The 26,776-nt window shown below is 41.4% G+C and overlaps 1 long non-coding RNA gene across 1 annotated transcript in view; it reads left to right on the top strand.

Annotated features, from left to right (window-relative positions):
- Positions 1-26,559, top strand: part of LOC134637187 (uncharacterized) — a 29,007-nt gene extending 2,448 nt beyond the window's left edge. Inside the window, exons 2-3 of the long non-coding RNA XR_010095085.1 lie at positions 8,442-8,554; positions 25,884-26,559. This is a non-coding gene — a long non-coding RNA (uncharacterized LOC134637187). The remainder of the gene's footprint in view (positions 1-8,441; positions 8,555-25,883) is intronic.
- The last annotated feature ends 217 nt before the right edge of the window (positions 26,560-26,776 follow it).

Genomic DNA, 26,776 nt, shown 5'->3' with positions numbered 1-26,776 from the left:
TGTATTTTACTGCTATTTTTGTTTTACAGATGTGTCGAATATTATCGAATATGCCTTATCTTGAATTATGTATACATTATTAATCCTGTAGGAAAAAGCTTAGTCCTCTGCATTTACCCATTCACTCAGTGATGCAGTGGGCAGCTACAAATCCAGGATGGCCGCTGTTCGTTGGATTTGAACGCCCAACCTTCCGATCATGTGGCATCTACTGAGCTATCTCTGCCCCGAGAGCTGGTCTTTAAGTGATGATGTATGAATCCTGCTTCCGTGCCCAAACTACTCTGTGTTTATTAAGCCTGTTGTGCTGTTAAAATGTTTTAATGCTTTTTATCTTGTTCTATTTAATCTGAACAAGCCCCTAAAAACAGTCAGTGATCACTGTTGGCCTAACCATCAGAAAGCCTGCATTAACTTTTATCAAGTGGAAAAAAGTTAGCGTTCATCCTCCAGCTTCACTGTGTTTATGTTATGCTAACATAGCTGTGTCGCTAGCGATCACCTAACACATCATTATATACCAGCTAGTCCAACTTCAGTAACCCGACAAAAGTCACTGCTGTTTAGTTTTGTGTCTTCATTTATGGTGGAATGTAGGTGGAAACCAGCGAGCTAACTTCTAACTCAGCCACACTGATCATTTTATTAGAAATGAAAGAATTTAGACAGTTTGTAACTCTCGGTGATGCCGCAGAGTTCCCTTGACTTTGGGATGTGCAGCGGAGTTTGGACCTGGAAATGGCTAATGACATCAGATTTAAAGACCGGATAGCATTTCTATTGCTTAATACATAATTGTGTTGTGAATATTCATCCTTAATCTGTATAAATGCATATGGTTCAGAAAAATTATAGTAATTACAAAATGGTACATTTCAGGCTAGAATGGCAAAGGGGAACCTGTCAGCAGAGGAAGGAAAGAGACGGGACAGGGAGTGTCAAAAAAGGAGAAAGAAATTAACAGCCAGCCTGAGTTGAGGAAAGAGTTTCTCATAAAGGAAAGGGAAAGATCTAGAAAGAGAGTGAAAGAGGGAAAAATAAAGAACATCAGTGATCTGAAAGAAAGAGAAAAAAGGCAGAAGAGAAGGTTTTGGAAACAAGCACAGAGAGACAAAAGGAGAGAAAGTACAGCAGGGTCTAAACACACAGCCACAGAGTACTTTAGGAATCAAGGAGTAGTAGGCAGCTACTTGCTGGTGAACTATTGAGATGTAGAACTTGACATGTGCAAAAACAGAATTGTTATGATGTGTCTTGTGATATTACGTAAGTTGTTAAGGTTTAATGGTCATTTTGAAAGAAATAATATCTTGTTTTCTACTAGTGTGTCACCACCGTCAGATTTGTGTCACCACCATAATATGTCCTTGTCAATGCACCTTGTCAACTCCATAATATGGAGTTTTTGTTTATTTTTCTCTTTTGGAGAACCATATATTTTCCTCCCTCATGATCTTCCAATAAAAATACATAATTTTCTCAATAAATGTGTAATTTGCATGCTGCTAAATATGATTGTTTCTTATAGAGATTAAATACAAGCTTCTGAAAATATGTATGACTGTAACTCTAATAATAAAAAGCCAAAGAATCTTACTTTTAAACGTGGTATAATTAGTTTGAAAACATATGTGCATAAACAGTAGAACAGAGAAGCTGCTAATAGTCAAAATAGGTGAAACAAGTTAATTTAAAATATTTATTTTTGCATTTCTTTGTGTCTGATGGTGTTGACAAAAACCTTGCACTGCTCCAGCAAAAACATAAATTATTAAAAAATGTTACACCTGGGAGACTGTACCAAAACATGGTGAGACAGCCAAAACTTTGTGTAATAATTATATGTAAATATGTTTGGATAAATATGGATGGATATGTTTTTGAAAAATCAAAAAATATATTTTAGAAAATTAAAACCTGTTTTGTCCCTAATCTCAGGAATCACTGCCATAATGTTACACCAATAATAACAACATCAGTGATGTCACAAAGGTTCTCTGTGGCAGGTCGCCAAGCTGACACATTGCTAACAACTTTACAGCACCATTGTTAATATAACTTTATGGCAGCTTTATAACAGAAAGAATATTATGACATGAAAATGTTATCTTTGTGTAGATTTCGCGTTGTCTAAGAAATATATACTTTTCTCCTGTCCAAGATAGCTTTAAATATATTATTTATGGCTGGGCAGCAGATGTTGTGGGAGAATTTGGATGGGAAAGCTTGGCACATATGAACACAATATATCTTAATATACCTATCAATTTAAAGTAAATGTTAATATGATTATTAAACTCCCTATCGAAAGATTGGGAATAACTGTGGTTTTTCCTTCTTGCCTCTTCTTTTTTTCTTCTTGTTTCTTTTGTGTATATTTGGTATTTTGTTTGGTTTTGATGGCCAAATTGGGCCTCATAGTATGCGTTTTTGGAAAAAGTTAAAAAATGCAAAACATCCAAAACCTAAAACAAAACATCTCTGTTATCAATAAATGCACCTTGAGAATGATTCTTAAATTTGCATTGTTTTATAGTTATTATGATTTCAGATTTAAGCAAGTTTATTTTGTTTTTTTAATATAATTTCAGCTTCATTGTCAAAGTTTTAGATCATTTTCTTTAATATTGATTGGTTTGGTGGGAGATGTTTATGAAAAAGGAATAGAACGTAATTTTCCCCCTTAGTCCTGGGAAAGTGCACCTGAATTCATTTGAAATAAACTAAATAACAATTTCTAACATACCTAACCCTAACCCTTCCCCCTCCCCTAATCCCTGAAACCCTGACCTCAGGGTAAAAGGAGAGATCAAAGGGGATCAGGTGACTAAGTCAGGTGACTTCTTGCTGACACCAGGTGGGAGATAGAGGTGCAAAAGATGGGAGCAGGAATGGCCTGTGCATTGCATCCCTGTCGCCTTCTTCCATTCCTCCAGGAGATGGCAGTAAAAGCCTGCTTACCAAATATGATGAATGACGCTGTAGTGCCAGAGCTGCTGTTGTTTTGTTAAAAGCTAAAACTTGTCATTTAAAACGCATGGATATTTAAACAGCAGTAGAGCAGGAGCAGGACAAGACCTCACTACACTGCCAAAACACATGACTTCAAGCCTGAAAAAGGCAAATGTACGCCGAAACGTCGCGGCGAGCCCAGTGAATGCAAACGGCCATTCTAAACCCAAGTTAGGCAAGATTTAGAAGATTTGGTGCCCCCACAATCGTCAACAGATTGTTATCTGTTGGCAAGGCTCTACAGCAGGGTGGGAGGTGCTGCAACCCAACCCTACCCCTTTCCCTCCCCTAACCCCACAAAGCCTAATCTCAGGGTGAGTGATTAAATTTAAAGGGGGATGAATAAGCCAGATAGAAGTGCCAGAGCCTGGAGCAGGATCCTTGATGATAAATAGTTTTTGACATCATGCAGATAGCGTTCTTGTTAACCCTCTGACCTCCACCCTTCCCTTTTTCTCCCTCTTTCTTTACCTCTCCCTGGACATTATGATGTCATGTCTCTCCCCTGCAGCCTCCCCTCCCCCCAAATCCCATGGGAATATAACCAATTAGCCAAAGTGCTGTCCTCCCACTGAACCTCTTAACTCTCCAAACCTCCTTCAAACTTCTGATCTGTCATCTCACTATCAACTGCTTGGCAACATTCATCTGACCCCTCCAGAAGGTTCAGAGAGAAAGAGTCAGAGAGCTACACTACGTAGGTAGAAAGAGTATCTTTGTGTTGGCTTAAGAGGAATTTATATTCCAGCAGAGGTAACACGTTTGCTATCTGCTGCCTGTATTCCTGCAGAGAACTGTTGCTAGATGGAGCCAGTGTACAAAGAATGTGGTACAACTGGTATGTGGGACCTTTTTGCTTGTGCTGTTGGTAGTCCATGGAGAAGAGCAAAATTATAATATACATAAAGCTGGAATTCAAACTATGTATTAAAAACAATGAAAAGTGCCCACTGGAGCAAATGTCTGTGCTTTCTGCAACATAAATGGTATAAAAAGCATAAAAGGTGTAAAAAAGCACAGACATTTGCTGTCTAAAATTTGCTGTTTCGCTGTTCTCCCGTTTCCAGTGAATTTGGCTTTTACTCTCCTTCCTTAATTCGACCATCTTATCAACCAGTCAGCATTCGGTATACATCGTCTGCTTCCAGTAATGCTCAGTTAGGATCTTGGAGGACTGCACAGGAGCATTTTTGGGTGAAACCGCTCTCGCCACAGTGTCAGAATAGACTATGTGCACGCAGATTGACCATATATTATACTTTATTTATTCTGGGAAATGAGTGAGTGAATCCAAGCATTGTTGTGGGTCACACCCAAGAGCGTTCTCACTTATATATAAGTATATTTTGAATTAGTACCAACAGTTTAGTCCTATAATCACCAATAGTTGAGCTGACACTGTGGCTAATAATTCGATTATAAAAATAAGTTATTTGCTTTTGTCACCCTTTTTAATTGAGTAGTCAGAAATAATCAAATCCACAGTAATCTGTCATCTAAGGTCAAATAAAAGTATCTGAAATCTACTCTTGTTCGGTTCAGTTAGGATCATAAGGAGACAGGCAGTGGAAACTCAGCTTCAGGAAAAACCTCCACTCAAAATGAGACACTGACAACGACTTAAAGGAAAAAAAAAAGTAAAATGAGTGTATTAAAATTTGCCCAAAAAATGTAGGCATGAACCAAAAACATTTAAATCCTTTCAAACATTTAGTTCGACTCAATAATTCGCCCTTCAAAATGTTCAATACCGTCCCTTTAAGTGTCCACAAATGTACCAGGTACGCATATCAGTGGAGTGCACTTAATGTTCTCTATTTGGGAAGTATTTCAACATTATTTGGATTGTCTTTAGTTCACAGTTTTTCCCTCTGATGTGTCAGTTTATGTTAGGTGGTATCAAGCCTGACCCAAAAAATAAGGTAGCAACATAAGGCGCTCTGAGAGCCCAGTAAAAACGTGAATCCTGTTCCTTCGGATTGGGAGTGTCCTTTGTAGACATCTCGATTGGCGTCCAGTCCTTAGATGACACTGCTCAGTCCTTAGCAGCAGATTTCTTCCATCTAGAAAAAAAACAGCTTGCACACAAATGTGCTGTGCAATCACTTCACTTGTAAAATAAAGCACATATTTCTACCAACTCATTGTTCCTGTATCCCATTTGTACAAAATTAAATAAAAGTAAAATCAAATTTCTCTAAGTGTTATCTTTTGTCTTCACATATCACTCATCTATACAGTTCTTATTGGTCAATAAAAATATTTCAATAACAAAAATACATTTCAGTGCAAATAAAATGAAGCATGAAAAGTGTCTCATATCGTGTATTAGCTAAAACCTCACATACAGGTGCATTAGCCCAGGGAGCGCATGTTGGTACACTAGCATACTTTCTACAGGGCTAACACAGCTAAGAAATCATTAGCAGCTTCTACAATCACATTTCTAACAAAATATCATATCCTGACTGGTTTTGTACTCAGCCAGACTGTGAATCACAATCTGATTTGCAAACATACGAGACTCACCAGGTTCTCTATCATATCGAGACTATCTCTACACTCTGTTACATATTTTTTATGTACGGATTACGGGGTATGACCCCCCCCCCCCCCGGTAGTGGTGTGTGGATACACTCGGCTAGCCCGGCCACACTCCACAGCTTACGCATAAAACTACTGTGCAAATGTGAAACCAGTGATTGTTTGATCTCCACTGGTTTGTGTTTGTGGTTGACTGGTGGTACCTACGTGTGTGTGGCAGTGGTGTCCGCTCGTGGGAGCCTGTCTCGGCAGCCTCCCTGGACGCTGCCTATCCCCGAGCCCCTATCCCTTTAAAAACTAAGGCAATCGAAGCTGCTGTGCTCGAGTGGCTCTTGTAGGCTGTGTTCCCCTGGCATATTGCCCGCGTCTGCCGGCTTACATGCCAGTCGGACCTCGCTGTGGTGAGTGAGAGTTCTCCATCCTACTTAGCTGGGTTCTTGTCTGGCATATTGCCCGTGGTTTGCAGGTTTACGCAGCCAGTGGGGCCCCACTCATTTGCTCAGCAGTTAAGTTGCCTAACTTTCTAAGCGCTCCACACACCAGTAAAAAAGAAAAGAAAAAAAAAGAAACAAAGACCTAACACACTGTGTTAGCTTACCTGAGAGTCAGTGTTTTCCACTGAAGTAGAGACAGAGCATGCACGGTGTCAGGCCAGGTGGGGTTCTACCAGATCATTGATAGAGCATCCCAGGTACTGGAGCTGGCCCTCCCTGAGGTCCCTGCCACAGCAACCTCAACATTTAATGATGTCACGCTGCCGCAGCCCCTGCTGTTGCAAGTGCCACTGTTTCCAGATTTTCAGGACCTGTATGCAGGGAGTTTGAGGCCAATGGTGCCCCGCATCGATGGTCCCCTGCCTGCATACAGTTTGCTGCCATGCATGGCCAGGAGCAGATTGCCCGTGGCCCACTCCACCTAGTGGATCTGCACCACTGGTTGCACCTCGGGCTCCTTCCTGGAGAGGGCTGCATGTCTTAACAGGGACCTGAGGGTGATAGACTATCTGTTGACCAAGCTGCACAGAGCCAGGGCCACTCAGGCTTGTCTATCCAACTCGACGGCCATTTTGTCGCTCCACTTGCAGCAACTGGCTAGTCAGTTTCAGGCGAGCTCTGGGGACCCAGTGGAGCGGCTGGCTGCTTCCTTGCACCTAGCCTCGCTCATGAAGGAGCAAGCCATAGCTACTGGCTGCTCCTTAGCCTCATTTTGGGTGGCATGCCGCCACCTCTGGCCGTCACAGTCCAGCTCCGACCGGGCAACCAGAACCGCCTGATGAGGCTGCCGGTTCACCCTACAGCCACGTTTGGCCCAGCTCCTGCAGCAAGCTACAGAAAATCGCTGTGCTGCTCAGGCCAGAGTGGGGAGGCCCAGAGCTTCTGTGTATCAACCTGCCCCCGAGGCTTCCGCTTGGGGCCCTGGAGATCTCCAGCCCCAGCTGGAGGCCTCTCGTAAATGCAGCGGCCGCACACAGGGGAGGCGGGGAGTACGTGGTTCCAAGGCTCAGCCGTCCTCCAGCCGCCCCCCTCCCTCCTGACATCTCTTGGAGCCAGGCCCCTCCCCTGTCTGCACAGCACAGGGTGGCCTAGTTGGCTCTGGGGGCGGACCCTTGGGTGGTTTCCACCATGACCCACGGTTACCGCCTGAAGTTTTGCTGCAGACCCCCTGAGACGACCATCCCGGCCTTTACCTCAGTGGGTGACCCAGAGCAGGTCCTGGTGCAGCGGGAAGATCTGGCGATGCTACTGGTGAAGGGTGCCATACGGGAAGTAGACACTTGCAACCACCAAGTGGGGTTTTTTTCCCTGCTACTTCCTGGTACCCAAGCGCAACGGGGGTCTCCATCCCCTTCTGGACCTCAGGGGCCTCAATTGTTATCATCGGCCCCTAAGATGCAAGATGCTGATGGCCCCCAGTGTGCGTCAGGCCATCAATATGGGGGATTGGTTTGCCACTATCGATGTGAAGGATGCCTACTTCAAGATCCCTATCTGGCAGGGGCACTGGCGGTTTCTCAAATTTGGGTTCGAGTTGGCATCTCCCTGGCACCCCGGACCTTCATCAGGTGCATAGACGCGGCCCTAGCTCTTATGAGGCTGCAGGGCCTCAGAGTCTTGAATTACCTGGACAACTGGCTGGTTGCACCATACCACATACATATGTAATAGAGTGGAGAGATAGCCTCTCTCACTCAAAGAACCAAGGTTACAATGTAACAGTATGATAAAGACTATGTGCACCTTAGCACATGCTACTTGCATGTGGGTGGGGGAACTCCGGTATAGCGCTTCGTTTCTGGTGTGATATTCGCTCCTTTTTTAAGGTCGGGTTTTCCAAAACAAGTCAATTAAATGGATGAATCAAGCGGCGATTTACATTTCTCAAGATGTCTTGGGCATTTACCGAATATATCTGTAGATGATGTTCAGCGACTTTTGCGATATTTTTTCCCCCGTCCCTCAGAGCAAAAGAGAGAAAGGATTCAAATTTTATATTTCTCAGTATTTGTATACAGTGGTCCCTCATTTATCGTGGGTGTTATGTTCTAAAAATAATGCGTGATAGGTGAAATCCGCAAAGTAGCCAGCTTTATTTTTTACAATTATAGATGTTTTAAGGCTGTAAAACCCCTCACTACACACTTTATACACTTTTGTCAGACAGGCATGAACAATTTCGCACTTTTCTCTCTTGTTTAAACACTCTCAAAGTTCAAACCTTCATAGAAAACTAAGTCCAGTATTATAGAATGAAACCAAAGATCAAACCCTGTTTTCAGGTCCAGAACATGGGAATAGAACAGCTGACAGAAAATTCAACATCAATGAATCATTAATGAATCAATGAATCAGAAGTCCAACTTTGTGTGCGATGGTTATCTTCTTCAGAGTCACGCTGCTAGCGATCGATGTAGCAATTCTGTACTGTACAGGACGGACGGCATGGAGGAGATCGACAATGATGAACAGCGTTATAGCGAGGGACCACTGTAATTTTGAAGGTCAGTCAAAACATACCCTTCATAAATACTAATATGGTATTCACGGTTTGTTGACATGCTGTGTGTACTTCACTGTACTAGCTGATATCGACTTTACTGGGGAAACATCTGGCTTGAATGCTGAACATTTGCCTGTTTAAATCATAAGAACCGTCACTATACAGAGATGTGCTTCTGATTTTGTAAGGCGGTTCTGCTTGTGCTGAGTGATGTAAACAACCAATCGATCCACACTCGTCAAAGGTCAAAATTGATCATTTGATTTTTTTATGACACGGTAATGGTGAGTGTTCCCACCTTCTGCTCTTTGTAACTTAACGTCATCTTTCCGTTTTATTATTTTGGACATGATTTTGGAGTCAATCTTCGCAGTAACGATTGACCGCAAAATAAAGCTACCGGAAAAGTACAACCCTACATCCGGTCTTAAAACAGGAAGTTAGCATTTTCTCATGCACAGGGTCAATTCCTCACAGACAGCGTTGGGAAGGTTACTTTTAAAATGTATTCCACTACAGATTACAGAATACATGCCCCAAAATGTATTTTGTAACGTATTCCGTTACGTTACTCAATGAGAGTAACGTATTCTGAATACTTTGGATTACTTAATATATTATCATGCTTTTTTACAACTACACGAATGTACTATTGCTGTGTTGTTTATTACTTTGACTCAAGGTTATTCGCCATACCAATACCAACTAGATTTTTAAATCTTAATATAAAATGAGCAAAAGTAGGTTTATATAAAACAGGTCCGCAACTCCGAACCGTAAAGGCATAAAACCGTAAAGGGACCTCTAGCTAATATGTCGGGTTCGTGTCGGGCTCGTAGCTGAAAACTAGCTTCACTTTGTTGTCTGGGTCAACTTTGCTAGCGAGAGACAGAGAGAGGTGTTGAAAGGTTACGCCAACTGAACTTATTGTTTCGGAGCAAAACATGAACACAGTGTAACAACTGGGCTCGTCAGGCACTCTTTTTGGCTGCAGTGGTTTTTATTATATTTACATGCTTCCAGCTCCCGGTTCTGCTCGGTGACAACTCGTACTTTTCGACTCTCCTTTTTCTCCCTCCCTCGCTCACAGACACATAACGGGTATGGCAGTCCATTCTCCCTGCAGCACGGACTACACTGCCCATCAGGCTACATTCTTTAGGGTGATGCCTGTAACACTCTGCCTGTTGCCTTCATATTAAATAATTTTTGTGAATAATTTAAAAAATATATTTCTTCACGTCATTTTGCGGGCCGCAAATAGAGGTGACATGGGCCGCAAGATTGAGAAACAGACATTAGAGCCTCTTAATGTGCATTTTGTTTGGGTTTCCACCACTGTGGAATTACCAAAAATAGAGAGGGCATAGAGTAATACATGAAACAGGAAAAGACCGCTGTGTAATCCATTTATTTCAACAAAGTAACTGTATTCTGAATACCACCATTTTAAACGGTAACTGTAACGGAATACAGTTACTCATATTTTGTATTTTAAATATGTAACGGCGGTACATGTATTCCGTTACTCCCCAACACTGCTTACAGAATTTTGTATGTGTATCTGCAAAACAAAATCATTGCTCAATACCACGTTTCATGGAGCTATTCTACTTGTTAAACACAGAGGCAACATATAGAGAGAAATTTACCTTGTTCCGTGCAGATAGATGCAGTGAAAGAAAGTTACCGGGCATTGAGCAACGGTACGGTGCATTCAAAGTACATGGGAAAACTCAGTACTGAACAGAAAAGTAACACTTAAAATACAAATAAAATACCATTGCGAATAAATTAACCATGTGTTATACGTTGATTCTTTGTTTAATGCATAGCCCTGTTGCGCGCCGCTGTCCCCGTGTAAACACGAGTGCCTCACCCACATTTGTGACTAAAAACATCCCTGCAATAGAAAGTATTTAGGAGCAGCGTATGAATTAAAAGTCTGAAGACATTAAAGCCCACACAGACCCCAGGTTTTCAACAAAAAGACTGATAACACAACAGCAGCAGTGATGATGACACTGGCAAGGTTTAACATGGAGCCTGCTGACACACACAGACTTTAGCTCTAAGCTGTTACAGAGATCGTGAGCTCAGGTCACGTGAAAAAGCATGTTTCTAGTGTCCAAAACAGTACCACCTTTTTCTGTAATCATGATTAAAACCTTTACTGGGAAAAAGCTAACTAGAGGACGTCTACAGGAAGGGCCAGAGTTGTCTCTTATTTCCTGAGATGGCTGAGATCTTTCAACATCTGTCACACGATGCTCAGTATTTATTGCGAGTCTGTTGTGGCCAGTGTCATCCTCTATGCCAGACCTTCCCAAAGTGTGGGACCCGCCCCCTAGGGGGGGGCGCAGAGCCATTGGGGGCGCGGCATGAAAGAGGGGGGGAAACAAAACGCTTGGACACTACTAGCACGGGGCGGCCACAGAAACGCAAAGCAGGAGATGAAGCATCGCTGAATATGTTTCCAAACGAACCTCATTCTAAGCCAAAGACTAGAAAATATGGTGAAGCATATCTTCCCTTTGGCTTCACCTGCACAAGTGCTGAGGTAGGTCTCCCCTGCAGAATTGGTTTTCCCTGTGTCGGGAGCAGCGCTGGGCTCTTCAAATCACGGACAAACAGTATCCCACAGTTGTTTATGTTTTTGAACCCATTTTGCACAGAGAGACATTTTTTGAAAAATGTATTGATATCAATGTTGAATATTATTACACAGGAAAAAAACAACTACACGTAAAATAATCACACCGTGACGCCTCTGCCTTTCTAAATGGAGGGACAGTAACTGTGTGTGTATATGTAAGCGTGTAAAACCTGCAGACAGTCAGATTAACAGTATTTTGTCTCTATCTGCCATTCTGCAATTCATCTCATGTAAACAATAACGTGCGCACAGCGTGACCTGAAAAAAGCCACATACCTTTGACGTTGCGTGATGAACTCTGTATTCCTCGTCCACACGTAAACGCAAAAAAGGAGTTTTAAAAAATCTCCGTTTTCGGTGATTCGAAACGCCGTTTACATGTGGACGAAACAGCTGCGTTTCCAAAAATCCCCTTGTAGGTGTGGACGTAGCATAAAAGAGTTAGTAGTTTATTTTATTACTACCTGTAATTTATTGCAGATTACTTGTATTTGCTTAATTTTTTACTAAATGTTTGACGTGTGAAATAAACCGCAATGGAGCAAAATATGGGTGTGTGTGGTTGGAGGATGTGTGCGCGCGTGCATGGGGGGGGGGGGACATTTTTCTTGTAAACAAAGGGGGGCCCAGCAAAAAAAGTTAGGGAACCACTGCTCTATGCTGTTGCATGCTGGGGCAGTAGGTTGGGGGTCGCAGATGCTCCTCGGCAGAGGCCAAAGAGCATTATTAAAGCCGACCATGGGCACCAAGCAGACATCAACAGGATCCAGGAAACACAGAGACATACACAATCATAACGATTGGGAACAATCCATGTGCTGGTCGGAAAACAGCAGAAAAAATCCTTATTGAAAACTTCGGCTTCCTCAGCCTACTGCTTTGTTTACCACGGCACCGACGACGCTTTTGCCGGGAAGGTAGCGTGAGAACCTGTTATGGGTAACCTGGGATTTCCGATGCAATTGGGGCCAAGGGTTGCTGCCCACCAGCACCAAACAACACAAAGTTATGGACCAGAGGTTGGAGGTCCAGTAGTGTCTGGCTATCAAAGCTCAGCAGAGACTTTGTTTCATGAATGACACAGGTCAGAAACATTAGAAAGAGAAACAAGCTTGGGAGTGACACACCGGCGCCATCATGGATCAGTGCCAGTGCCATATATTAGTCCATCCATTCGCTTCCGCTTATCCTTTTCAGGGTCACGGGGGGTGCTGGAGCCTATCCCAGCTGTCATAGGGTGAGAGGCGGGGTACACCCTGGACAGGTCGCCAGTCTGTCGCAGGGCTAACACACATTCACTCCCGCATTCACACCTATGGGCAATTTAGATTTTTCAATTAACCTATCCCAACAAAGTGTATGTCTTAGGACTGTGGGAGGAAGCCGGAGTACCCGGGGAGAACCCACGGAAACACGGGGAGAACATGCAAACTCCACACAGAAAGACCTGGGCCTGATGGTGGAATTGAACTCAGGACCTTCTTGCTGTGAGGCACACACAGTGCTATTTCTTATATTTGTAAACTTTGTAATATACTGTATTATTTAATTAGTTTAGTCTGTTACTGTTATTGTCTTGGAGCAACTGTAACCCACATAATTTCCTTAGGGATTATTAAAGTATTCTGACTTGAGAGTTCTTGATGAAAGCACCTGATCACAGCAAACTTTGTAGCTGACAGCAGCTGTCCAATTTTACATAGAAGCAATACCTTTTTCACAAGCCAATAAAAATGTACTTGAACAAAAAGTCATAAACATGGACACACACCTCATCCAGGAGATAAAACCCTAACTCTATTAATGTCAGAAAGCCTCCAAGAAGACAGAGGAAACATACATTTTTTATGCCTTACTTTTGTATTTTGAATGTCAAAAAAATCTTTGATTTTTGAATCAGTTTAACTATTTATGAAATTCAAATTGTCAGTTTTAAAAGAGCTTTGAAAATCTGTTACCTTGGAATTCGAAAATTTAAAAAGGGGTTTTATAATTGCTCTTTTCATTTTCCGTTTATTTATTATTATCATCTAAATAAATAAAAGTATTAAAAATGAATTTGTAAATACATTTACTAATGTATATTTTATAGCACACTTCATTATTCAAACACAGAATACTTGATGCACGTTACTCTTCTGGTGCTTCATGCTGGAGACCTGAATGTTTCTGTCTACTTTCATAACCAACTGGTCAGTATTATATTACAACCCGTTCAAATGTTTACTTTCTGCTTGCTCTCGGGTTATTGTGATTACTAGCTTGTTTAGCAGTATAGCGTCTTTATTTGTACCTTCTGCAAAGTCTGTTTAACTATTCCTCAGCCTCCTTTTAGTAATAATGGCACTTGCAATAAATGTAGACTGTTTGTTACTCAATGAAGATGAAAGGCCTTGCAATGCACCCTTGTAAATCCTGTAGCTCTCCAGGCCCCAGTGGAAGTAATGGTAACAACTGCTAGGTTAGCATTAGCAACCCCAACAGATTGTCCTAAGCTGGAAAACCAGGCCAGCTGGCTCATGAGAGGAGGAAGTGTAACCCTAACCCTGGTACCAACCTTTCACATTGGCAACCATAGTGAATTGTCTTCCAGGAGCCAGAGCAGGGGACACTGAAACAAACTGCTGAAACACGGAAACTTCTGGTTTATGATAAATGTAGATTTCATAAAACTACATATAAAAAATCTAATAACACTTGGTTGTGTCAATTGTAGCTTACCAGAATTAGTAGTGAGAATTAGTAAGTCTGTGTGTAACAATGTCAGATGCTGTCACCTCCCCTGGCACAGAATGCTGGATGAACAGCTGGATTAAAGGGCAATGTGAGATACATTTTTTTTAATTGCCTAATGTTCATACTTTATGTGATGCTACGGTATACATGACTACTATACATATACCCCTGACTTGACTGTTCTTTTAAAGGTGGACACACCTTCGAGCACATTCAGAGTGAGAATTCAGTGTTCAGAGACATGCTAATTCTGCATCAAATAGATGCAGCAGCCTGGAACAGTTATTTTGCTTTTAGGGTTCTGTAACTCAGGAAAACACTTATTACATGCAGCATGTAATCAGTGAAGCAAAATAGAGGATCATGCCACAAACAAGCATGGCTGAATGAGTCTTCTGCTGGATTGACTTCATGACACTAGTTTGAGAGGTTCCCTTTTACTTCAGGTCTGTGCATCTAAAACGACCATGAACATGTGCTAAATTGAAGGTGTGAGATTGAGGGAAGCATATCTAATTAAACTTATTTTACATTAGAAGTGTATGAGAACTGTACTAAGCAGGATTGGACTTCATCATTAATGAAAAATACACAAGTGTAACAAATATCATTAACAATGCTTCCACTATGTATCTAAGTCAGTCATGCCTATGAGCAATCATACATCATGTTCAGTAAATAAAAGACAAGTGGAAAGCACTGATACTGACAATACCCTTTCTTTTCTTGCTTCTTGGAGCTTAATCAAGTTTTTTTTCAGCCTATTGTCAAACATCCTGCTGGGATCACTTAGATTCACACAAGGTATCTGAGAGACAACAGACCCCAGTGCCCTTTAGCACTGATCAGTGACATAGCAGGTTGTGGTGTCGCATCTCACATTTTTTGCTAAAATTCTCTAGGTTAAAAAATTATGGATTTCAATTCTCAGAGTTCAGTTAATTCCAGAGAACCAGAAATCACAAGAGAAGAGCAGAGTTCGATGCCAGCTGTTTTATTGAACAGGCAGGTTCAGCAAAAACATAAAGAAAGCAAAAGCTCCCCTACGGTGTTTGCCGTAAGCACATGCAGGCCAAGGACCAACGTAAGCAGACAAAACAAAAAGCCCACAGGGGCACATCTGACCTGTCTTTTATAGGGCCTGTACCCACTCCTTATCGTTTGTTGCTGAACCTTTTGGAGTCACATGTTCATAACATTAGTGTCCGTTCACTGCCTCCTACAGGACACTCTCTTCTTCCACCTTCTTACAGGAAATTAAAGAATTGAATTGAATCTTTATTTTGAACATGTTAAAATAATTACAACCACATAGAAATAAAAATGAGACAAACAAACGAAGCAAAACAAAAGGAAAACAAAGCAACCACAACTACAAAGTAACACCTCAAAGGACACGCAACCCACGGATATATATACCCATACCAACATACCCGTGCATCCACACACACATAAACACACATCAGCATTATGAAAATATTGGACAAGAAAACATTATCAGAGCTCCCTGTACCCAACAAAAACCATACCCTTGAACCGCTTTTTAAACTGACTCATGCTGGGACATTGCTTCATTTCTTTACTTAGTCTGTTCCACAGCTTCACACTACAAAAACAGAGATGCAAAAACTTTTTAATGTTGTATGGATACAAGGATGTTTTAAATTTAATTCCCCCCTCATATTGTGTCCCCGTTCCCTTTTAGAAAACAATTTTAAAATATTATCAAGAAGTAAGATGTTTATTGCTTTATACATTATTTGTGCTGTGAGAAAATGAACCAGATCTGTGAATTTTAGTATTTTTGATGTTAAGAATAGTGGATTTGTATGATCTCTGTAACCGGTTTTATGGATTATCCTTATGGCTCTTTTTTGTAATATAAAGATTGATTATAGCGAAGATTTGTAAGTATTGCCCCAAACCTCTGCACAGTAATGCAAGTACAGTGCAATCAGTGAACAGTAGAGACTGTGGAGTGATTTGTGGTCCTGAATGTTTTACTTTTCACTTTACTCAAAATTGAAACACTTCATGAAATTTTGTTATGTATATGATTTATATGTGATTTCCAGCTTAATTTATCATCTATTATCACACCAAGAAACTTGTGTTCAAGAACTCTTTCAATTTCCACACCATCTATATAAATATGCACCTGTGCTTTAGTGATAGTTTATTCCTGTCAAACCATTTTTTAATTTTGCACATTTCTGATGTAATTGTATCCAGCAGCTCCTTTAGATTCCCCCCAGAACAAAAAATATTTGTGTCGTCTGCAAATAATACTAATTTTAATATATCAGATGCCTTACAAATATCATTTATATAAATAATAAAAAACTTTGGACCCAGTACAGAGCCTTGTCGAACACCACAAGCAATGTCCAAGCATGATGAGGAAAAGACACTCAGCTTTACAATTTGTTTCCTGTCACGTAAATAATTTTTCACCAGTGCAGTACAACCCCCTGATCCCATAGTGTTCCAGTTTATTTATTAATATGTCATGATTGATTGTGTCGAATACTTTCTTGAGATCCAGAAATAGGCCAGCTGCATATTGTTTCTGATCTATAGCATTTTTAATCTCCTCAATTGATTCGATTAATGCCAGAGATGTTGATCTTTTTTATCTGAATCCATATTGACTGTCAGAGAGTAATTTATATTTATCTAAGAATTTGTCTAATCATTTATTAAACAGGTTTTCTAGGATTTTGGAGAATTGTGGTAGTAAAGAAACAGGCCTGTAATTTGTGAAGTGGTGTCTATCCCCAGTTTTATACAACGGCACAACTTTAGCTATTTTCATGTTGTTTGGCACTTTTCCAGTCTGAAATGAGAAGTTGCAGATGTATGTTAGAGGTCCTATGATTCCTTCTATGAATCCATATTGACTGTCACCACACCATTGTTTTTCTTGTGACATTACCAATAAGTTTGATGTGTCACATGGCCCTCTTCCTATTGAAAAAACAAAAGTTGTATCCAAGATGGCCGACTTCTAAATGGCCACCATGGTCACCACCCATCTTGAGGAGTTTGCCCCCTCACATATACTAATGTGCCACAAACAGGACTTTAAAATCACCAACCATTCCCATTTTATTACGGTGTATCCATATAAATGGCCCACCCTGTATTCTGTTCATGTATCAAGGGACTTTCTGTTTTTATTGTTGTTAGGCTCAAATGTGCAGTGTTATCAGAAGTTTTAATATGTACAGAACTACACATCCTGGTCATGTTTATAAAAATCTAAAATAGTCACCACAGCTTAACTGTAAACATCATGCTATATCCAGGCATTGAGAACTGAAATTCCGTATGTCATGTGTTACTCCCGACTCCTTATTTTTATCTACTTCCAATTTATTTTAGCCCCATTATTAAATCTCCATCTCTCAAACTCAGCTGTCTTCTCTCTTGCTCTCCCTCTAGTCCTCGCTGGCAATGAATTCTAATGACAAAACACAGGGGACCAACAGAATAATTAGTTTAATGTCGATTTGCATGCCCCCCTTCTCTGTTTCTGAGCATTTGTACACACACACACAGATGTACACAAACTTGTGTTAACATCTGTACAATATGCACACACAGACATGAATTGTCCCGTTAGTCCTCTGCGCGTGCGCGCATGTGTGTGTGTGTGTGTCCCTGTTTCTATTTCTATGTCTCTCCGGGGAGTAACAGATAGCATCCATTACTGTCAGGCTCATTTCCCCTAATAAGCTGTGATTGGAGCCTGTCGACCCTGTAAGGAGGGGCCTCAGATTCAATTAAACCCTATGATAGGTCCCTTTAAATATTTAATATCCAGGACTAAAAACAGCCAGTGCAACACTTCCTGTAACCTAACTTGGTATGAATAATACCCTTAGTGTTCATACATGGATACAAAGAGAGTAAACGCACAAATACACATTTGTCTTTCTGTAAATGTATAATGTATCATTGTGGTGTGTATGTGACACCCTTTTAATTTTCTTCTGCTTTATATTATTTTTTACAATTCAATTCAATTTTATTTATTAAGTGCTAAATCACAACAGTTGCCCCAATGTGCTTTGTAAGGTCCAGGGACCTTTTTGTTAAGGTTTTAGCCAAATCATCATTTGTGAGATGTTCACTGGAGCCTTTTGTGGCTGGTATCTGGACTGAGTTTGATTGTGGAAACTTAACCCTCTGGGTTTGTTCAAAATCACGACCCTTTCAGCTTGTTCATGGCCAAATGTCCACCAACAAATTGGGTCTGAAATTTTTTATTATTTTTGTGTTTTTTGCCATTTTTTCTGCATAAAGCTTTTAACTAACTTCAGTTCTTTTCATAAATATAAAATAATTATTACTTTTTACATTTTTAACCCTTTAAACACCAGTTTGTTTGTCCACTGCACTAGCTGGAAGACAACCTCAAATCTCACAATTTTGTATATTTACATTGCTACTGGCATTTCTTGTATTATTAATAGTAGAGTCTGGGAGATGTAATTGATTCACATCAACACTGATTATAATGCATTGATATTTTTGTGCAGGGAGAGCAAAAACATAAAAAACCTCCCTCTCAGCTTGTTCTTGGCCAAAAATGGCCACCCCTTGTTTACATTTCCAAAATGCTATAAAATTAATATATATTAAAAGAAAAATTCCACTTTCATTGACTTGATTTTTTAAATTGGCATCAGTGCTGTTCATGAAAATCAAAATTCAGAATTTTAACCCTTTAAATACCAGTTGGATCACATAATTGTATCAATGATTTTTGTGCATCATTGTTTTTTGTGCAGTGATAGAAAAACAAAAAAACTCCCTCTCAGCTTGTTCGTGGCCCAAAATGGCCACCTCCTATTTACGTTCATAAAATGCTATAAAATTAATATATATTAAAACATTTTAGCAATGGTCCTAGTCATAAAAACCAAAATATAATTCAAATTCAGAAATTATACCCATTGAATATCACTCAGATTACGTATTATTACTACGTTTTGGGGGGAAATAGCAATAAAGATCACATTTTTTCAGCATATGAATGATGAAACCTAATTTTTTTTTAATCATCATTGCAGATCAGTACCAGTAACAGTAACAATGAATTATATTTTTTACTTTATTTTATTTTCTATTTTTTTTGGATGAATGGCCAAAAAGAAAATCACACATGGTGTGTTAGTGGCCAGAAAGGCCATTTAATGACCAAATAACCACTGAAACGACCACTAAAATGATCAAAATGTATATTCCAGTGTGTGTGCTTCTGTGTGCATCCTCATTAGCAGCACGATGTGCTAACCACAGTAGAGTGGTTTTTGTAGGCACACTGTCCACAGCTGGTACAAGGGGCTGCTGTTCCAAACCTGGAGGTGCACCTTTTGCACCTTCTTCTCATTTTGTTGGTGGGGTGTGGGTCACACTCTGGTTCAGTCTACTGTATCTTGAGATCAATGGCAGAAGTGGCTGAGAATCAGGGACAAGGCCGTCTTGCAGTTGTTGAGGTCACCAGCATGTGCCCCAGCTCTCCCAGGATCACTCTTCATTTGTAGGTTGTAGAGGACTCCCCCACTTCAGTGAAGTTGTTTCCGATGGGACAAAGGCATTGTATCCCAAGACATCCAAGAGATTGGAGAAAAGATCTAGCAGCCATCAGTTAGTTTTCCTTCAACAACTCGATGTTGGCACCAGAGGACTAACGGGACAATTCATGTCTGTGTGTGCATACTGTTCAGATGTTAACACAAGTTTGTGTACATCTATGTGTGTGTACAAATGCTCAGAAACAAAGAAGAGGGGCATGCAGATCTACATTAAACTAATTATTCTGTTGGTCCCCTGTGTTATGTCATTAGAATTCATTGCCAGCGAGGACTAGAGGGAGAGCAAGAGAGAGGACAGCTGAGTTTGAGAGATGGAGATTTAATAATGGGGCTAAAATAAATTGGAAGTAGATAAAAATAAGGAGTCGGGAGATAGCTTGTTAAAACTTCCAGAGTAACACATGACATACAGAATTTCAGTTCATATCATCCTCCAGTCTTCACACCTTTGCCTCTCGTGCAGGTTTGTAAGGGTGCACAGCAGCTAAAAGATCTCCTTTGTTATATAAAAGTCAAAAGTAGATCTCAGGCTGCTATTGCAGGGAACTGCATACAGCAGGGGTGGGCAACTCCAGGCCTCGAGGGCCGGTGTCCTGCAGGTTTTAGCTGTGTCCTTGATCCAACACAGCTGATTCAAATGGCTAAATTACGTCCACAACATGTCTTGTAGTTTTTTAGAGGCCTGGTAATGAACTAATCATTTGATTCAGGTGTGTTGACCCAGAGTGAGATCTAAAACTTGCAGGACACCGGCCCTCGAGGCCTGGAGTTGCCCACCCCTGGCATACAGGGTGAGCCCTGGTTTGATACCAGTGGGTATTGGATTGTAGAGCAGTCTCTCTTCAGTAGTTGGACCCACACGGTTTTCCCGTCATGAGAGATCCACTCAGTTGCCGGCTCCTCGTTCTCAGAAAATGCTCCTATGTTCTTTTCCATCAGCTGCTCAGCCTCCACCTCCATGCCCCCCAACCCCAATCCCCCCCAAAGAAGAGGATTTACTGGCTAGTACTCATCATCAGTGGTGATGCAGTCAGATTGTCCCCTTATCTTCTGGAGAGGAATATTCTTCATCTTGGGCAGATGTCTGTTCTTTAAGGGCAGAGGACTGCTTGCTGTCTGACCAGATCATATAGACAGTGCTTGAAGCAGTGATGACCTTCTTGCCATATTGCCAGAATAAATGATCTGGAAGCTGTTAGGCTTACTTACAGCAGTAGCTCTGTCTGCACCTGCATAAACTCCAGGACACGTTTACAAACAGTGTTTGTTGTTGTTTGTTGTTGTTTGTGCTGCAGCTGCGAACTCTGCAAAATGTCCTGTGATTGGATTTTTTTTTAGAGTTAATATTTTGAGTATGGTATCTTTTTATGAAAAATACAAGAGTAAAAGTGCTTTTAACATGTGCTCCAAAGCTAAGTTTGACTGGGAACCTCAAAGCTCAATAGCCTGCATCCACAGAAATTCACTGCAGCCTGTGTAATATTTGAGGCGTCATAATTTATTCCAGTCTGTCTTGCAAATACATGTTTGTGCTGCAATGTCATGCACAAACACAAACTATTAGACCCTTAAGATCAAACCTATGTCAAAATTGTTTCATTCTTTTGGTCCATTGGAGTGTGGTAACCCATCAAACGCCCCTATTGGAAACTAAGAATATTACATGAAATTGCTTGTTTGGCCAAAAATGGGTAAAAGATGTTATTTGGTAAAAAACATTAAAAACTACAATTTTCATGTGTTGAGTTTAGAATGAAAGCAATTTTACCTAAATTGCATGATATATTACTGTCAATAACAAGGAATCAAAAAAGGTGGTTATAATGGGTTTCAACTGGCCAAAAATGGCCACGATAGAACCAAGAGGAACAATTTGGTGTATAGTGAATATTATTGATATCATTAAGGAGCTGATGTTGAAAATTAAAAATTCTGAATAAAAAATTTAGACCATTGGGAAGTTTCATTCCATTTGCATTAACAGAACAAAAATGGTTGAAAAAAGAAAAGTGAAGTGGCCACAAATGGCCAGGATAGAGCCCAGAGGGTTGGGTGAGTAAGCTAGCATCACTGAATTAAGTTAAGTAAACCAAAGCTAAAGACAAATCAAAGGTGCATATTGTTGGGTCTGTGTTTCCACAAGCCCCGCTGGTTTAGAAACTTATTCGTCATGAAGAAAACAAGACAGTCAGCGATCGATCGATTTACTTGCAAGGGAGGCCTCGGTCGCTATCTCAGCCTAACACGAATGACCCCGACTCCGGCCTCCGCTCGCTGCCTTTTATTGGGAAAACAGTTCACACAATACACATCGCAGCAAAAGCACCTCCCACCGTAAAACCCCCCAATGGTTCTAAGACAAGGCACTATGTGTGTGTATCTCCAAAAGTTGAATCTGTTCATCTGGACGTAGCGTTTTGTGGAAGAAACGTTTCGTCACTCATCCAAGTGACTTCTTCAGTCTCAGCTGACTGCAGGTTTCCCCAATCTTATAAACAGTGCATTTGGATAATGACTGAAACCAGCCCACTGAAGGAACAATGGGCTGGGAGGTCAGGTCCTTAATCATAATGCAAATTCTCATGACCATTGATCAACAACCACTGACCAAAACCCACTGATCAAAGACCACTGATCAATGGTGATGAGAACCATTCACAGAGAGTTGGGGAATGGCTGCAATCACAGCATTGTAAGATGGTGACAGATGGACCCTTAGGCCCCCTCGTCGATTCAGAGATGGTCTTTCCCTTTTCACGTGAATGGCCTCCTTGACTCCGCGCTCAAACCAGCGTTCCTCCCTGTCCAGGATGTGTACATCCTCATCATTGAAAGAGTGTCCACTGGCCTGTAGGTGTAAATAGACTGCAGAGTCCTGGCCTGACGAGGTAGCTCTTCTGTGTTGTGCCATCCGCTTCGCCAAAGGTTGTTTGGTTTCCCCGATGTATAAATCCTGGCAATCCTCCTGGCACTTAACAGCGTACACTATGTTACTCTGTTTGTGTCGGGGGACCCGATCCTTGGGGTGGACCAATTTTTGGCATATCGTGTTTTGGGGTTTAAAAGCCACAGAGATGTAGTGTTTATTAAAAATGCGTCTCAACTGTTCCGATACTCCTGACACATATGGGATCACTACAGGTTTTCGCTTGGGCAGCGGTTGTCCTTCTCTCCTGGATCGGCTGGAGCTTTCTTTAGGTGTCTTTCCAGCTTTGACAAAAGTCCAGCTGGGATAACCACATTTACTCAGGGCCTTCTTGATGTTCTTCTGCCTCCCTGGCTGCTGTGTCAGTGGGGATGGTGTTCGCTCTGTGTTGTAGCGTCCTGGTGACGCCCAGTTTGTGCTCCAGTGGATGATGAGAGTCAAACCTTAGATACTGATCCGTATGTGTAGGTTTATGGTACACGTCAGCTTTTAGATGTCCCCCATTACTGATGGAAATCTCACAGTCTAAGAAGGCTAACCTGCCACTTTTCATATCCTCCCTGGTGAATTTGATGTGTTGGTCCACCGAGTTAATGTAATGTAATGTAGTAATGTAATGTAGTTAATGTAGTACATCCTCAGATTTGATTTTCACCCAGGTGTCATCCACATATCTGAACCAATGGCTTGGTGGTGTTCCAGGGTAGGATCGCAAAGCCCTCTTTTCCACTTCTTCCATGTACAAATTGGCCACGATGGGTGAAACTGGGGAGCCCACGGCACACCCATGTTTCTGCCTGTAGAGCTGACCCTTGTATGTGAAGTAGGTGGAATGAAGACACGGTTCAAACACACTTGGTCGATGCTGAGAGTGGTCCTGTTGCTGAGGTTGGTGTCATCCTGTAATCTCTTACGGACTACCTCCAACGCTTCCGTGACTGGGATGCAAGTGAAGAGAGATGTAACATCGTACGAGACCATGGTTTCATCTGCCTCCATCATGACATCTCTCACCTTCTCAACAAAATCCAGGGTGTTCTGGATGTGGTGTTCAGAGCTGCCCACCAGCGGGTTGAGGATCGAAGCCAGAAACTTGGAGATGTTATAGGTGACCGAGTTGATCATACAGACAATCGGTCTTAAAGGTGCACCCTGCTTATGTATTTTCGGTAAACCATACAGACTTGGTGTAGACTCCCCTGGGTACAGCCTGTGGTATGAGGTCCGGTCAATAGCCTTGTCTTGTTCTAACTGCTTCAGACAGTCTATCACCCTCTTCCTGTAGCCACTTCCTGGGTCTCGTTTCAGGGGCTCATAAGTATTTTCATCACTGAGCAGTGACAAAATCTTCTCATGATAGTCTTTCTGGTTTTAGCAATACTGTGCACCTACCCTTGTCTGCCGGCAGGATGATAATGTTGTTGTCATCACTAAGTGATGTGAGTGCCTTCGTCTCCTCCATGGTGATGTGGGATGCTGGGGGCTTTGCATTGCTGAGACAGGCCGAAACTTTCGTCCGTAGTTGCTCTGCTTCCACTTCTGCAATATTGTTGTTACAAATTGCTGTTTCTGTGGCTGTGATCAGCTCCACTAGCGGGATTTGTCTCGGTGTGACAGCAAAATTCAACCCTTTAGCAACGATGTTTTTCTCTGTTTGGGTGAGCTGTCTGTCAGACAAATTCTTCACCCACTTGTCCACATCCTCCGTGACGCATCCTTGTCTCTTCTGGCCACTGAGGACACTCTCCGTATTTTGCGGTGGTTTCCGACGTACAACAAGTAAGTCAAACTTCCTTTGTTGCCTGGTCTTAGACTTCTTGTGCTGTGCTAGACGAGCCTTCTCAGTAAAGTCAAACACCTTTTTAAGAGTATTCTCATCTAAAAGCATTGTCAGTCTCTGTCGGATCCGCTCCGCTTGAGATTTTAGCATGTCGATGGTAAAATTTGTTTGCCTCACCCGTTCATTAAGCAACTGATGCTGTGCCTTCTGGAGGATTTTTGTTGCCCGGAAGCCTTTAACTGAAGAGCTCATTTGCAGACTTTTAGGAGTAATCCTGTTTTGTCGGCATCTGAGGCTGAATCTCAGGTGGTTCCTGTAGTCCGCCATCTTACGTGCTGTTTGCTCATACTGACGTACAAGCTTTAGGCAGTCCTTGCCAAAGTGGGTTAAAACGTCTTGATGCATTCTCAATCATCCAGGAAAGTAAATCTCCAAAAGTTAAATCTGTTCATCTGGACGTAGCGTGTGTGTGTGTATGCATGTGAGAATGTGTGTGTGTGTGTGTGTGTGTATGCATGTGAGAATGTGTGTGTGTGTGTGTGTGTGTGTGTGTGTGTGTATGCATGTGAGAATGTGTGTGTGTGTGTGTGTTTGAGTGAGTGTGTGAGAATGTGTGTCTCTCTGTGTGCGTGACTTCCAACTGTTTCTAACAACATCCTTAGTCATAAAATGGTAATCTCCCCTACATCCAATATATGGTTCAATTCCTGTATTGGTTCACCATGCACAACACAGTGAAGCCACAAAAGGGCAGGAAGCTTACCACACAAGAATCAGATCTTTCAGACAGGACGTATCTGCAATAAAACCTCCCCCAGCACAGAGTGGCTGGAGAGGTGGTCAGAGACAAAGGAATGTCTTGATCCTATAGATTGAACTCAGACCTTACAAATTTAAGAAGCACAATGACAACATTCAACAATTAGACTTAACACATATAAATTTCTTGCCTACTGAGTTTGGTTGGAGGAGCAGACTTTAGAATAAAAACAAACTGTTAAAAATCAAGATTTATTTTCGTTCCCTGTCCCCCACACACCACCACCTCCTTTATGTAGTACGGCTATGTCAGATCGTTTCTTTCTCACCTAGTCAACAAGTTTGAATACTAGCTTGCAAACAGTGCAATGAATCAACTGTTAGCACAATATCAAAATGCAAGCTAGGAACCTAGCTAACTCCGTGTTCGGTTGTGGCTTAGTGAATCGTCCTTGCAGTTTTGGAACGTTGGCTACATTTAAGTCACCCCTGAGTCGGAATCACACACAGTAAAATAAAAAATCTTCATTGCTTTACACCTACTAATATAGATGCAGTGATTTGCAATGTTGAGGGATGCTTCCTTGTTCTGCTCTGCAGCCTTGATGAGCTTTGTGTGGTGGCTCATGAACCAATCATCTGCAGGTTCTGTTAGAGTAACCCCAGCTCACAGCTCAGAGCAGCATCAGCTGCAGTCTAAGGGCTGGGCTATCCAAATGCAAACAAAATACTGAAAATACATTTTGTTGTAATACATGAAGTCTAATTTTAATTATTTTATTTAAGTTATAATGCATAGAAGAACAAGGGTTGTGAAAGGAAGTGGATTTAAAGAAATTATATATTATATATTTTGTCTTGTGCTTGCAGGTTCATTTTACAAATCAACCCTGAGGGAACCAAATGCACAAATGCACAACCAAATGGAGCCAATGAGGAGACACCAATACAGGAGAAATCTGCTCTCTCCTTCTAGTCCCTGTCAGGATTCTTACTGCAGCATTTTGGATTAACTGTGTCATGGTCCTGAGTCTGGTGATTCAGTGTTTATGTTTTTGATTATTAATATCATTGATTCAGTTAGTTTCTGGTTATATTTTAGTGATTTTTAGATCTCAGGTTTTGTTACTGTGTTCCATGTTTCACGTCGAGTCCGTTATGTTTTCTCGTCTGTTCTTTCCTGGTTTCTGTTCGTGCATCTCCTGTCAGTCAGTCAGTCAGTCAGTCAGTCAGTCGGGTCTCCTTTGCGTCTCCATGCCTGTCTTGTGTTTCCTCTTTTACTTTGACAGTCTCGTGTCATGTATTCAGTGTTTTCAGTTTTGCTTCCGCCCTGTCTGGTTTTGTCAAATTAGTCCCAGCTGTGTTTCCCTCTTGTTTCCCATTCCCTTGTTACTCCCTGGTGTATTTAAGCCCTGTGTTTTCCTCTGTCCGTTATCGTGTCGTTATGCTTTCAGTGCTGTATGTTTTCGATGTGCTCCTGGTGTCTGTTGTTGTTTTTCGTCAGCTCCTAGTCTCTAGTTTTTTCCTTTTTGTAGTTTTCTAGTTTTCTGAGTTCAGTGTTTCCAGTTATTATGTTTTTTCTCTTGTATTTTGTATTTGAGTTTTTACACTACAATAAAAGCTGCCTCATTTAGTTTATCCCTCCGTGTCTCAAATCCTGCATTTGGGTCCTACACCATGCCTGCCACACAGCTAACCATGACATACTGAAGGCTTTCAGGGAGTTTTAGGACTTCCTGATAATAATGAATTACAGTAGTCCA

The sequence above is a fragment of the Pelmatolapia mariae genome, linkage group LG2 (genome assembly GCF_036321145.2).
Source record: "Pelmatolapia mariae isolate MD_Pm_ZW linkage group LG2, Pm_UMD_F_2, whole genome shotgun sequence".
Lineage (NCBI taxonomy): Eukaryota > Metazoa > Chordata > Actinopteri > Cichliformes > Cichlidae > Pelmatolapia > Pelmatolapia mariae.
This window is presented reverse-complemented; position numbering and strand designations above follow the sequence as displayed.